Genomic DNA, 11528 nt, shown 5'->3' with positions numbered 1-11528 from the left:
TTGTCATGTTTTGTTTAAGGGAGGGGAGATTTTCTTTATTTAGTTTTATTCTTTGCATGGTTTTCATTTTGGCACCCATGATTTACGTTATACTGCTACACTGTGTAACTTATTAACAGTCAATTGATTTTGTTTGATAGTTCAGGAAGCAGAATATGTGGGTGCTCCTGCCAGCGCCTCCTTCAGGCCTGGAGGAGAACTGCACTGACCTGAGGAGCCTCAGCTGAACTCAATCCCCTAGAATTATGTTTGGTTTTTGTCTCGTGTCCATACACCCTGAGAAAGGCGCAAGCCCGATGGTGTTTATTAGATGTTACCCAGTCAAAATAAAGGTTTTTTAACTTTTTTCAATCCACCAGAGTGCCTGCATTTTTTTCTTTTAGGTCTATTTATTTATTTATTTATGTATCTATTGTATTGCTTATTCAATCTGGAGCATTTGTTTTGTTTGTCCGTCAATGTTTTTTTTTTTTTTGTTATTCATCTGTTTGTCTTGTGTCACTGTCACTGTACTGTATGGTGGTGTTGTAAGTAATTTTTACCTGCAAATAAATCTACCTTCGTGTATCAATAAAGTTACCTTTCCTTACCTGGAGAAGTGGAAGTTTGTTCCTTCACAGCTCATGACCCGGTCTGGGCCTTTAATGTGCCAGAACCTGCACATGTGCAGCTCAGTGATCATTAAATCCCCCGATTCCATTGACTACTGATGTGGCATTTTGTTTTTTCAACTAGCTCAACGATGCACAACAGCAAAGATTTTCATCCATTTTCAGTGAGTTTTTTTCCCGGTGAAAACATGGAAATAACAGGTAAACAGGACCGGTAACGGCTGCTTCCTGCCGCGCTGAATGACCCATCAGTGACTGCGGGAACGTTTCCCAGAAGTGCTGCTGAATGATGAATGATGCATGTGAGCGTGGGGCGAGCGCTGCCATTGGCTGAGAGCTGCGGGAGCAGAGGTCACCTGGAGGAGGACAAAACTGGGAGGATGGAGGAGGAGAGACCCCCACAGTCGTGTTAGTACCAGGGGAGATGAAGGTGGTCCTGGTTCTGCTGGTGCTGATGGCTGATCTAGAGGGAGGGGGGACGGATGCAGCCGGACTGACCCTCAGACCCGGATCAGAGGAACCAGACTCAGGTGAGATGAACCTCTTCAGGGACGATCCGGGAACAGATCCAGCAGCTAAAAGACCTGAACCTGTGGAGCCACTGCTGAACTTTTAGATCTTGCCATGAGAAGGATGAATGTGTCATTTTATATTATTATATTATTGTTAGAAGGAAAATGCACTTTATTTAATTTATTTGTATTTATTTAATATTATTGTTTACTTAATAATTCACGCAAAAGCGTGTTCATGATCTGAAGTTAAACGTGTGGAGAACCTGGACGACGTTTGGTGCAAGTTTGAGTTAAGACTTAAGAGTTAAAAATGTATATATGTGTAAACCTGAAGCCAAGAGAGAGAAACCTTTACCACAACTACAAGATTTTAAACCATCACATTGTGTAAAGAACCTGGGTGTTATTTTTGACACTGAGCTGAATTTTATTCCTCATATCAAAAACACAACCAAAATAGGTTTTTATCACCTTGAGCCAGAGTCCACCCATTTCTAACGGCAAACACGGAGGTGATGATGCTTTTATTTCCAGGCGTAGTTATTATTGTAACGCCCTGCTTTCTGGTCTTCCTAAAAAGAGCATTTCTAGTCTTCAATTATTACAAAACTCAGCTGCACGTGTGCTGAGGAAGACCAGAAGGCGGCTCACATTACACCAGTTTTAGAATCGCTGCATTGGCTCCCCATGCACTACAGAGGGAATGCACATGATGTCACAGATGCAACTTCACAGCAAGTTACGCCCACTGAGTGTGAGAAAGACTGAGTGTGAGAAAGACTGAGTGGCAGAAAGACTGAGTGTCAGAAAGACTGAGTGTCAGAAAGACTGAGTGTCAGAAAGACTGAGTGTCAGAAAGACTGAGTGTCAGAAAGACTGAGTGGCAGAAAGACTGAGTGTCAGAAAGACTGAGTGGCAGCCTAAACTTTCAGTTTAAGCAACTGGAAAACATCTAAAATGGAAAGAGCTGTTGTGTGATCGACTGTACTCATAGATTTAGCAAGAAATCAGAGTTATCGTTTTACAGACTGGAAAAGATTCTATATAAGCCACCAGGCTTCTTCCTTTCCTTGCATGTTATTTCAATGTTTTTACATTTATTGTTCAGTTTGTCTTATATCACTTTAATTTTTACAACAAATCCTGCCTTGAAGTCGGACCAAGCGTCAAGACTTTTGTAAGCCTTCAAGCTTTGCTTCGTGTATTTCCCCGTCGTAGAAATTAAGTACATATAAATATCAGGAAACTGGATTCGTGGCCAAATATTAATGTCCATGGACCACTGGTTCTTGGTAACTGTACCAAATATTAATGTCCATGGACCACTGGTTCTTGGTAACTGTACCAAATATTAATGTCCATGGACCACTGGTTCTTGGTAACTGTACCAAATATTAATGTCCATGGACCACTGGTTCTTGGTAACTGTACCAAATATCAATGTCCATGGACCACTGGTTCTTGGTAACTGTACCAAATATTAATGTCCATGGACCACTGGTTCTTGGTAACTGTACCAAATATTAATGTCCATGGACCACTGGTTCTTGGTAACTGTACCAAATATTAATGTCCATGGACCACTGGTTCTTAGTAACTGTACCAAATATTAATGTCCATGGACCACTGGTTCTTGGTAACTGTACCAAATATTAACGTCCATGGACCACTGGTTCTTGGTAACTGTACCAAATATCAATGTCCATGGACCACTGGTTCTTGGTAACTGTACCAAATATCAATGTCCATGGACCACTGGTTCTTGGTAACTGTACCAAATATTAATGTCCATGGACCACTGGTTCTTGGTAACTGTACCAAATATTAATGTCCATGGACCACTGGTTCTTGGTAACTGTACCAAATATTAATGTCCATGGACCACTGGTTCTTGGTAACTGTACCAAATATTAATGTCCATGGACCACTGGTTCTTGGTAACTGTACCAAATATTAACGTCCATGGACCACTGGTTCTTGGTAACTGTACCAAATATCAATGTCCATGGACCACTGGTTCTTGGTAACTGTACCAAATATCAATGTCCATGGACCACTGGTTCTTGGTAACTGTACCAAATATTAATGTCCATGGACCACTGGTTCTTGGTAACTGTACCAAATATTAATGTCCATGGACCACTGGTTCTTGGTAACTGTACCAAATATTAATGTCCATGGACCACTGGTTCTTGGTAACTGTACCAAATATTAATGTCCATGGACCACTGGTTCTTGGTAACTGTACCAAATATTAATGTTCATGGACCACTGGTTCTTGGTAACTGTACCAAATATCAATGTCCATGGACCACTGGTTCTTGGTAACTGTACCAAATATTAATGTCCATGGACCACTGGTTCTTGGTAACTGTACCAAATATTAATGTCCATGGACCACTGGTTCTTGGTAACTGTACCAAATATTAATGTCCATGGACCACTGGTTCTTGGTAACTGTACCAAATATTAATGTCCATGGACCACTGGTTCTTGGGGTAACTGTACGGGTCACTGTCAAGTCCAACTGCCTTTAATTTAAGCTGATAATCAGCTGTTATCTTCTCCACTAGTTGCAGCTGTTTTTGCCGCTCAGTGCAGGAAGGGGGCTGGTCCAGTGGGGAAGTGACATCAATGCATGCCATCTATACAAATAAACATTGATAAATGTTGACATTGTTATCCACAAGCCCCATCTCTGCTGGTTGTCCTCAGGTCCGGTCTTGTCGGTGGTGCGCAGGAGCGGCTCCGGGGGTTTCCCTGCAGAACTCGGCCTCTGCCTGCACATGGAGGCGGCGGAGCCGCCGCCGCTCTGCAACGACCGCCGCAGCAACTTCAACTACAACCCGTTCGGCCTCCGCTTCGGGAAACGCTACAACAACCGCTACAAAAAGCGCTACGACAGCTTTCTGTACAGGAGCGCCGTGAAACGGGCCAGGACCGAGACGTTTTTACCGCCGCACCTGTTCTCGCGAGAACTAGAGGTGCCTACCTGAGACCCACGAGGATTTGTCTTTTCGGAGGCAGAAAAAGAGTTACTCCAGCTGAAATTGTTTCTATAAAAACAACTTTTGGACCCAATTTAAGCATGACGTTATTTCCAGATTACCAGCAGAGATTCAATATAATTTTCTGTAAGAAAACAAAGACATGAAGTCCGGGTCATTTTATGTTTGTGTTTGCTTACAGTTACCTACATATACGAAGTTATAAAACGATTCAGTATTTTTTATTGTTTATTTGAATTAATTTTGTGATCTATTTGAAATGTGTTATAAAGTTATTTCCTGCAGTGTCTCCATCAGGCCAATAGATGGTGCTGCAGTTTAATGACCTCATTTTTAAATCTCATCAATGTCTATAAACGTTACCTTATATTTATGATGGGACGGCGAGAAGTGATGTTGAATCAGTGAAATAAAAGTGAAATAAAAAATGTCCTGTCAGCTACTTGAGTTGGTCCATCAGACACATGCAATATGTTCCCCCACACAGACCTGGTCATGTTAGACCTGTTCCTTGTTAGACCTGATCCCTGTTAGACCTGATTAGTCCCAGACCTGATCCTTGTTAGACCTGATTCCTATTAGACCTGATTCCTATTAGACGTGATCCCAGTTAGACCTGATTACTCCCAGACCTGATCCTTGTTAAACCTGTCTTTAAACCTAAAGTCTGTGTGAATGGGCGTCCTGCGATGGACTGGTGACCTGTCCAGGGTGTAACCCCTGCCTCTCACCTGTAATGACCTGGGACAGGCTCCACAGACCCCCCTGACCCTACAAAGGATAAGGGGGGTATAGAAAATGGATGGATGGATGAAAGGTTGTCTAACCTGGGTTTTGGGGCTCTTTGCTGTTGGGCTTGTCTGGGTGGCTCCTTGTTGGGGGCTTCTCGTGCTCCGGGCCCATCTCCGCTTTCCCCACTGCCCCTGCTTTTGTGGGGGCGGTTGCCGGCCCGCCTGCGTCGGCAGTCAAGGTGGCCCCGTCTCTCCAGGCAGGCTGGCCTCTCGCCGGGTGGGGGTCGTGGGCCTGGAGGGTGTGGACCTTTCGGCCACGTGATGGCCTATGCCGGGTGGCATGTGTTCGGCTGGGTCCTGGTCCATCACCGTGGCTTCCTGGCTGCCTCCTCCCGTGGTCATGGGGCTCCGCCCGGGGGTTCCCTCTGTTGCCTGCTGGGAGGGGGTGGGCCTTGTTGGCAGGGGGTTTCCTTCTGCACTCTTTTGGCCCTCCGTAGGGCGGCTGGTGGCCTGGGTTTGGATTTCTTCCTTGTCGGCTTCTGGTCCCTCAGGTGGCGTGGTTGTGCCCTCCCTCCTCCACTGTAGTTACAGTTCAGGTAAAACCTTGTTTTCACTTTGCACAAACACAGTTACACAGACATAAACACCTTTTTAGGGGACAGATAATTGCAGTAGCCTAGTCCTGATTTAGTTTTAGAGACCTGGAATCGTTGCTGTTTGTGTCTCTGCCTGTTCTCGTTTCTGTTGGTTTGTTTTCTCTCTTGCAGATCCAAAGGCTTGTGTACCAGTTGTTTTCCTGTGTTTCTCTCATTTCAGACTTGTAGCGGATGCCAGCCCCCCACACCCCCGATATATGTAAAAAAAAAAAAAAAAGCTTCATACAATGATGAGAAAAACTGGCTTAAAGGCTTCTGGCCTGTCATTGCTGGTACCTCTGAGTATTAAAAAAAAGAAAAATATTAATTATTTTCGTATCTCCTTATCTCCTGCGTATCTCCCCTTTTCTTTCCCATGACTTTTGGGCTGGGTCGTGACACCAAAACAGTCAGGTCCAGAAGTGTGCAGAAGTTTGTGGACACATCCAGAACGGTCGGGTCCAGAGGTTTCTGAACTCATCTAGGGTCCAGAGATTTTGGGGACTCATCCAAAATGGTTGGGTCCAGAAGTTTGTGAACAAATCTAGAATGGTTGGGTACAGAAGACTCTGAACTCATTTGGGGTCCAGAAGTTTTTGGAACATCTAGATTGGTTGGGTTCATATGTTTGTGGACACATTTAGGTTATTGTGGCAGGATGGTCCTCCTTCCATCCCTTCCTCCTTCCATTTACTTGATTCACATCAGATGTGAGTCCGCGGCGCTGATTGCGGGGCGGAGCGGCCGGCATTATAGCTGCTCAGGTGTGTGTTTGCTCCTCGGGACTGGCATCCATGTGTGGCATCGCGCTTTGCCTGGCCTGAACCGTGTGACGGTCAGCGTGGCTGATGCCCTCGTTTCACCTGGTTGTATTGGGGTATAATGCGGTCTATGGACGTGACACCTGCTCTTCGTTGTGCCTTGCAGTGTCTAGGTCTGCTGGATGTGGCTGTGTGGGGCCGGAGTTGTCGGCGTTGTCGACCCCTGCTGGTTGGTCCACCCTCCTCAGCAGTGTTAAACTGCGGCCCGCTGCTCTACCTCCCCTCTCTGTCTGTGCTGACGCTCTGTGGCACGTTGGGGCCTGGCTGTGCGCTGCGATGCTCCATTCAGTGGGACTCTACATCCTCTTCTAACAGAAGAAAGTGGTTCACATGTGCTTTAAATCTCAGAACAACAAACCAAGTGTCTCATTTCCGTGATTTAAAGAGGACCTATTATGGCATCTAATACCTATTTTAAACAGGCCTTGAATATCTTAAAAACAAGCTTTTGATTGTTTTTGCTAAATGAATTCGAAATTCAGCCTCTAAACCATGTATTTATCTTCCCATTCTCTAACCTCATTATCTATGCAGGATTCTGAGTGGGCGGGGTTATGATAATGAGGCTCTGTGCTGATTGGCTGCCTGAATGACACGATACACCGCTACGGAAAAATGAAGCTCCGGCGTGTTGTGGGCGTGGTTTCACGCATCGGAGGCCAACCTATGTAAATCGCGCCCGTCGTTACGTAACGACAGGAGCAGAATCTTATTGGCCCGTGGATCCACATCACACTGGACGGCTCATCCGGGCGGCTGTACAGACACTGCAGAATTTGGTTGCTTTCCTCCTTCTCTGAGTTGGCAGGCTGAGGGGAGACCACTTTATATATGTTAAAGCAAGAAAAAACCTGTTTTTCATAGGCCCCCTTTAAACAAGTCACCTCCAGCACAGCGCAGAACTTCCACTGAAACGCCTGACTTTTTCACAGCAGAGAGTAAAACAGACCAGCACACCCTTTAGGCAGTGGAACACTGCCCCCCAGTGGCAGTACCATGCTACTGCCACTGGGCTTATGGTTTTGGAAAGGTTTGGTCTAAGTCTGGACTTGAACCTGACTGAGATCCCGTGTGACCGTGGACGGGCCGTCAATGCTGGAAAACACATTTAAACGATCGCGTAAAGAAGAGCGGAGCAGGAGTTATCCACGGTGACGTGAAGGACAGCTGCTGCCAAGAGGGTTCGGACCGGGTTGATCAATGAGTCGATTCAAAACTGCATTTTGTATACATTCAGGTGATCGTTATTAATAATATTAATGATAATACTAATAATATGAATATTAAATTGTTCTGATGATCTGAAACACGTCAGTGTGACAAGAGGCAGGAACAACCATTAGGGGACGTATGGTCTCCCAGAGCTCTAGATCATGTAGGTCCAACAATAAAGGTTTATTATGGTTTTTGATTCCCAGCAGCCCGTTTAAACTGTGATCAGTAAAGACCGTATGGTACCATCGACTCCAGAACCAGACACCAAATCGTTGTCTTCACTCGTCAGCACAATGAACAGAAGTAAAACGGTGAACTTGCCGTTCTTTCAAGGAGTTCCTCCAGCGGTCATTTACCGTTTAGGAGGAACTGGAGTTATGGAAAACATTAAATGAAGTCATAGGTAGAAGTAGACGGAGTAAAACCCCCTCTTTTATTGAAGTTGAAGGAAAATGTATCACAAAACCTTTTGACATTGCAAATCATTTCAATAATTATTTCAAATGTAAGGTGGATGTAATCAGAAATCAGATGATGCCGAAGGATGGAGGGCTGTCAGGTGCCTCAATAAGGAAATACATCATGCATGACAAACAATGTAATTTTGAATTTAGGGATACTAATGCTGTTGAAATTAAAAAGCGTCTTCTTTCCTTAAAAACAGACAAGCCTAGTGAGGTTGACAATCTGGACGGCAAACTACTACAGCTGTCGGCAGAATTTGTAGCCAAGCCTCTAACCTATATTTATAACCTATGTTTTGAAGAGTATGTGTACCCACAGCATTAGTATCTAACCTGTAAAAGGCCAACATTTTGAAGGCATTAGCTACAAGCAGATCCAACAGTGTTTTAATGATTTTAGCTTAAATACAGACTTCCAGCATGCGTATAGAGCGGGCCACTCAACAGCAACTGCTTTAACATATTTAACAGACTGTTGGTTACAACGCATCGACTAAAAGGAAGTAGTGGGTGCAGTACTTTTCAATTTCAGTGCTGCGTTCGATCTTATAGACCATGACCTATTAACCGAGAAACTGACTGCCTATGGTTTCAAAAACACTGCTATCTGTCAGACAGGCAGCAATGTGTGGTCTTTAATGGCTCAGTATCAAATTTAATTACACTCGAGTGTGGTATTCCACAGGGAAGCTGTCTAGGACCGCTCCTATACTTTATTTTCGTAAATACGTAAATTATATTCCTTATATGTTAGAGAATGCGGGCATGGTGATTTAAAACCATTTTTGCATCAGGCTTAAATTCTGAACAGGTCAATAATACACTTCAAAAAGAAATGATGTTGGTTTCAGAATGGGTTCATGAAAACAAATTTGATGTTTCAAAAACCAAATGTTTAATGCTATGTTCGAAATATGCCTTAAGATCGGATCATAAACTATCTCTCTCCCTAAATGATACTGATAATGAACAGGTCTGGGAGGCTAAACTGTACGGGGTTACTATAGACGAAACACTGTCATGGACATCTCATATTGGTAACATAGTCACGGAAATGAGTTGGGGTATTTCCATCATCAAGTGCTAGTCTCTTAGATGAGTCATGTCTAAAAATGTTACTCGGTCTCTAGTCCTGTGATATCTGGACTATTGTCCCACAGTCTGGTCTTGTGCGTCACAAAAAGACATTTCAAAACTCCAGTTAACTCAAAACAGTGCATTTACAACGCTACTTGCAAGAAGAAGAATATTATTGCATTGGAAGTCAAAAAATCCACCCAAAGTATCTTTATGGTTTAGTGATCCGACGCAATTCATACAGTTGGAGAAGATAAAATACACTCTCAGGTGGTCCGGGGACAAATCTTTCTCTGTCTGGGATCCGGTTTTACTGTATATCAGTAAACTTAGAACTTTACCCACTTAGATACGGCATAGCAGCCACTTACACTGGTATTTGAGATGGGATTAAATCTATGTGGATCATTTTGTTTAGTGCACAGCTTCAATGTTGATAGGCCATATTTTCCTTTTTATTAATGTGCATGTTAACTTGCTCTATTCATCATTGGTCTATGTTGTCTTATTTGTTTTTGCTTTTTTTCACTTTTACAGTTCTGTTGGTTAGGTGTCCAACCTGTTCGGGGGACGGGAGGGCAGGGGTGTTAAAATATAAAAATGAGCATTATAATCCTTTTGTGCCTGTATCCATGTGCTGTGTTATTAACCCTCAATAATAAATAAAATTATTTAAAAAAAAATAATAAAAAATAGAGCAGCTCACCTTGTACTTCAGTGCTCCATAAGAGACAATGTGTTAGAAATGCATGACAGACTATCAGGGCTAATGGTGAAAAACAGACTGACATGAAGTCTTATTCTGTTTATAAAGAATACAGACCGTCTCAGAAAATTAGAATATTTTGATCAATTTCTCTATTTTCTCTAATGCAATTAAAAAAACTAAAATGTCATACATTCTGGATTCATTACAAATCAACTGAAATATTGCAAGCCTTTTATTATTTTAATATTGCTGATTATGGCTTACAGTTTAAGATTAAGATTCCCAGAATATTCTAATTTTTTTAGATAGGATATTTGAGTTTTCTTAAACTGTAAGCCATGATCAGCAATATTAAAATAATAAAAGGCTTGCAATATTTCAGTTGATTTGTAATAAATCCAGAATGTATGACATTTTTGTTTTTGTAATTGCATTACAGAAAATCACAATATTCTAATTTTCTGAGACAGTCCTGTATATATTCTGTTGGTAAACCTAACTGCTTATATTTACAACTAGTGGCAACCAATAACTGACATAACCAAGACACAAGACAAGCAGTAAACAGATTCACATGACATGATAACTAACACACTTAGAACAGCTCTGTACTGCTGCAGCTGTTGCAGAGTGGAACATCTTCCACCCGAGCTCTGATTACTGGAAAGAAGAAGTAGTTTTAAAAACAAACTGAAAAAGATGGTTTTAGAAAGGTGCGTGTATAATATCTGACTAATATCTGACTTCTTGGTAAGCTTTTTTTTTTGTGTGGAAACAGGTTTTAACAATCTTTTCCAATTGTAATTACGACACTGTGGTAAATTATTTTAATATTGAAGTTTTTTCCGTGTTACTACCATGTATAATTCTATACTTTATATTGTTATTCTGTATGTTTTTATTATGTATAGTTGTGTCCTGTGTGAGGACCCCAGGAAGAATAACCATTACTCCCACAATGGAGGGATGGCTAATGGGGATCCTAATAAATAAACAAATAAACTGAAATTACATTATTTGTACCATACCAATCCAAATCACTAAAATCTCTGGTTCTTAGTTTCAATACAGCACAACTAATGTTCAAAGCAACGAATAATTCATTACCGGGACATATACAGGGGATAATTTTTGAAAGAGAGGGAGCTACAACCTCAGATGTCAGTTTAATTTTAAAGTTCTCAACAGAAACACTGAAGAGCTTCTCTACGTCGACCTGCGGAGTGGAACTGTGAAACAGCCTGAGCATGGAGCTAAAACAAAGACAAAACATATCACCATTTAAAAAAAGATACAAAGAAACATTCTATACAAAATACAGATGTGAATAACCATGTAGATATGGACATTTATTCATATATGTAGATATATAGATGTATATTATGAATATAGATATGTTATATGTAGGTATGTACATAGATATGAGTTATATTATACGTACAGTATAAATCTATACTTCTATTAATATATATTGATTTATAGTTATATGTAGATATGTATAGATTTATAGTATTTTTTATGTATATAATTGGAGGTAAATATATGAACCAGTATATATAGCATATCTACTCTTATATAGTTATTCAAGTATATTGTTATACCATTGCTGTCTATTGTTCTCTATTATATTGTAGTATTATAGTAAAGTAATGATAATGTAATACTATGCATTATAATTACTTCTATTATTACATACATACATAGTAGCACAACTAAATGCTGGGTGTTTGTTTTGTTTGCTT

Source organism: Cololabis saira, chromosome 23 (assembly GCF_033807715.1).
Source record: "Cololabis saira isolate AMF1-May2022 chromosome 23, fColSai1.1, whole genome shotgun sequence".
In the NCBI taxonomy this organism is placed as follows: Eukaryota; Metazoa; Chordata; class Actinopteri; order Beloniformes; family Belonidae; genus Cololabis; species Cololabis saira.
This window is presented reverse-complemented; position numbering follows the sequence as displayed.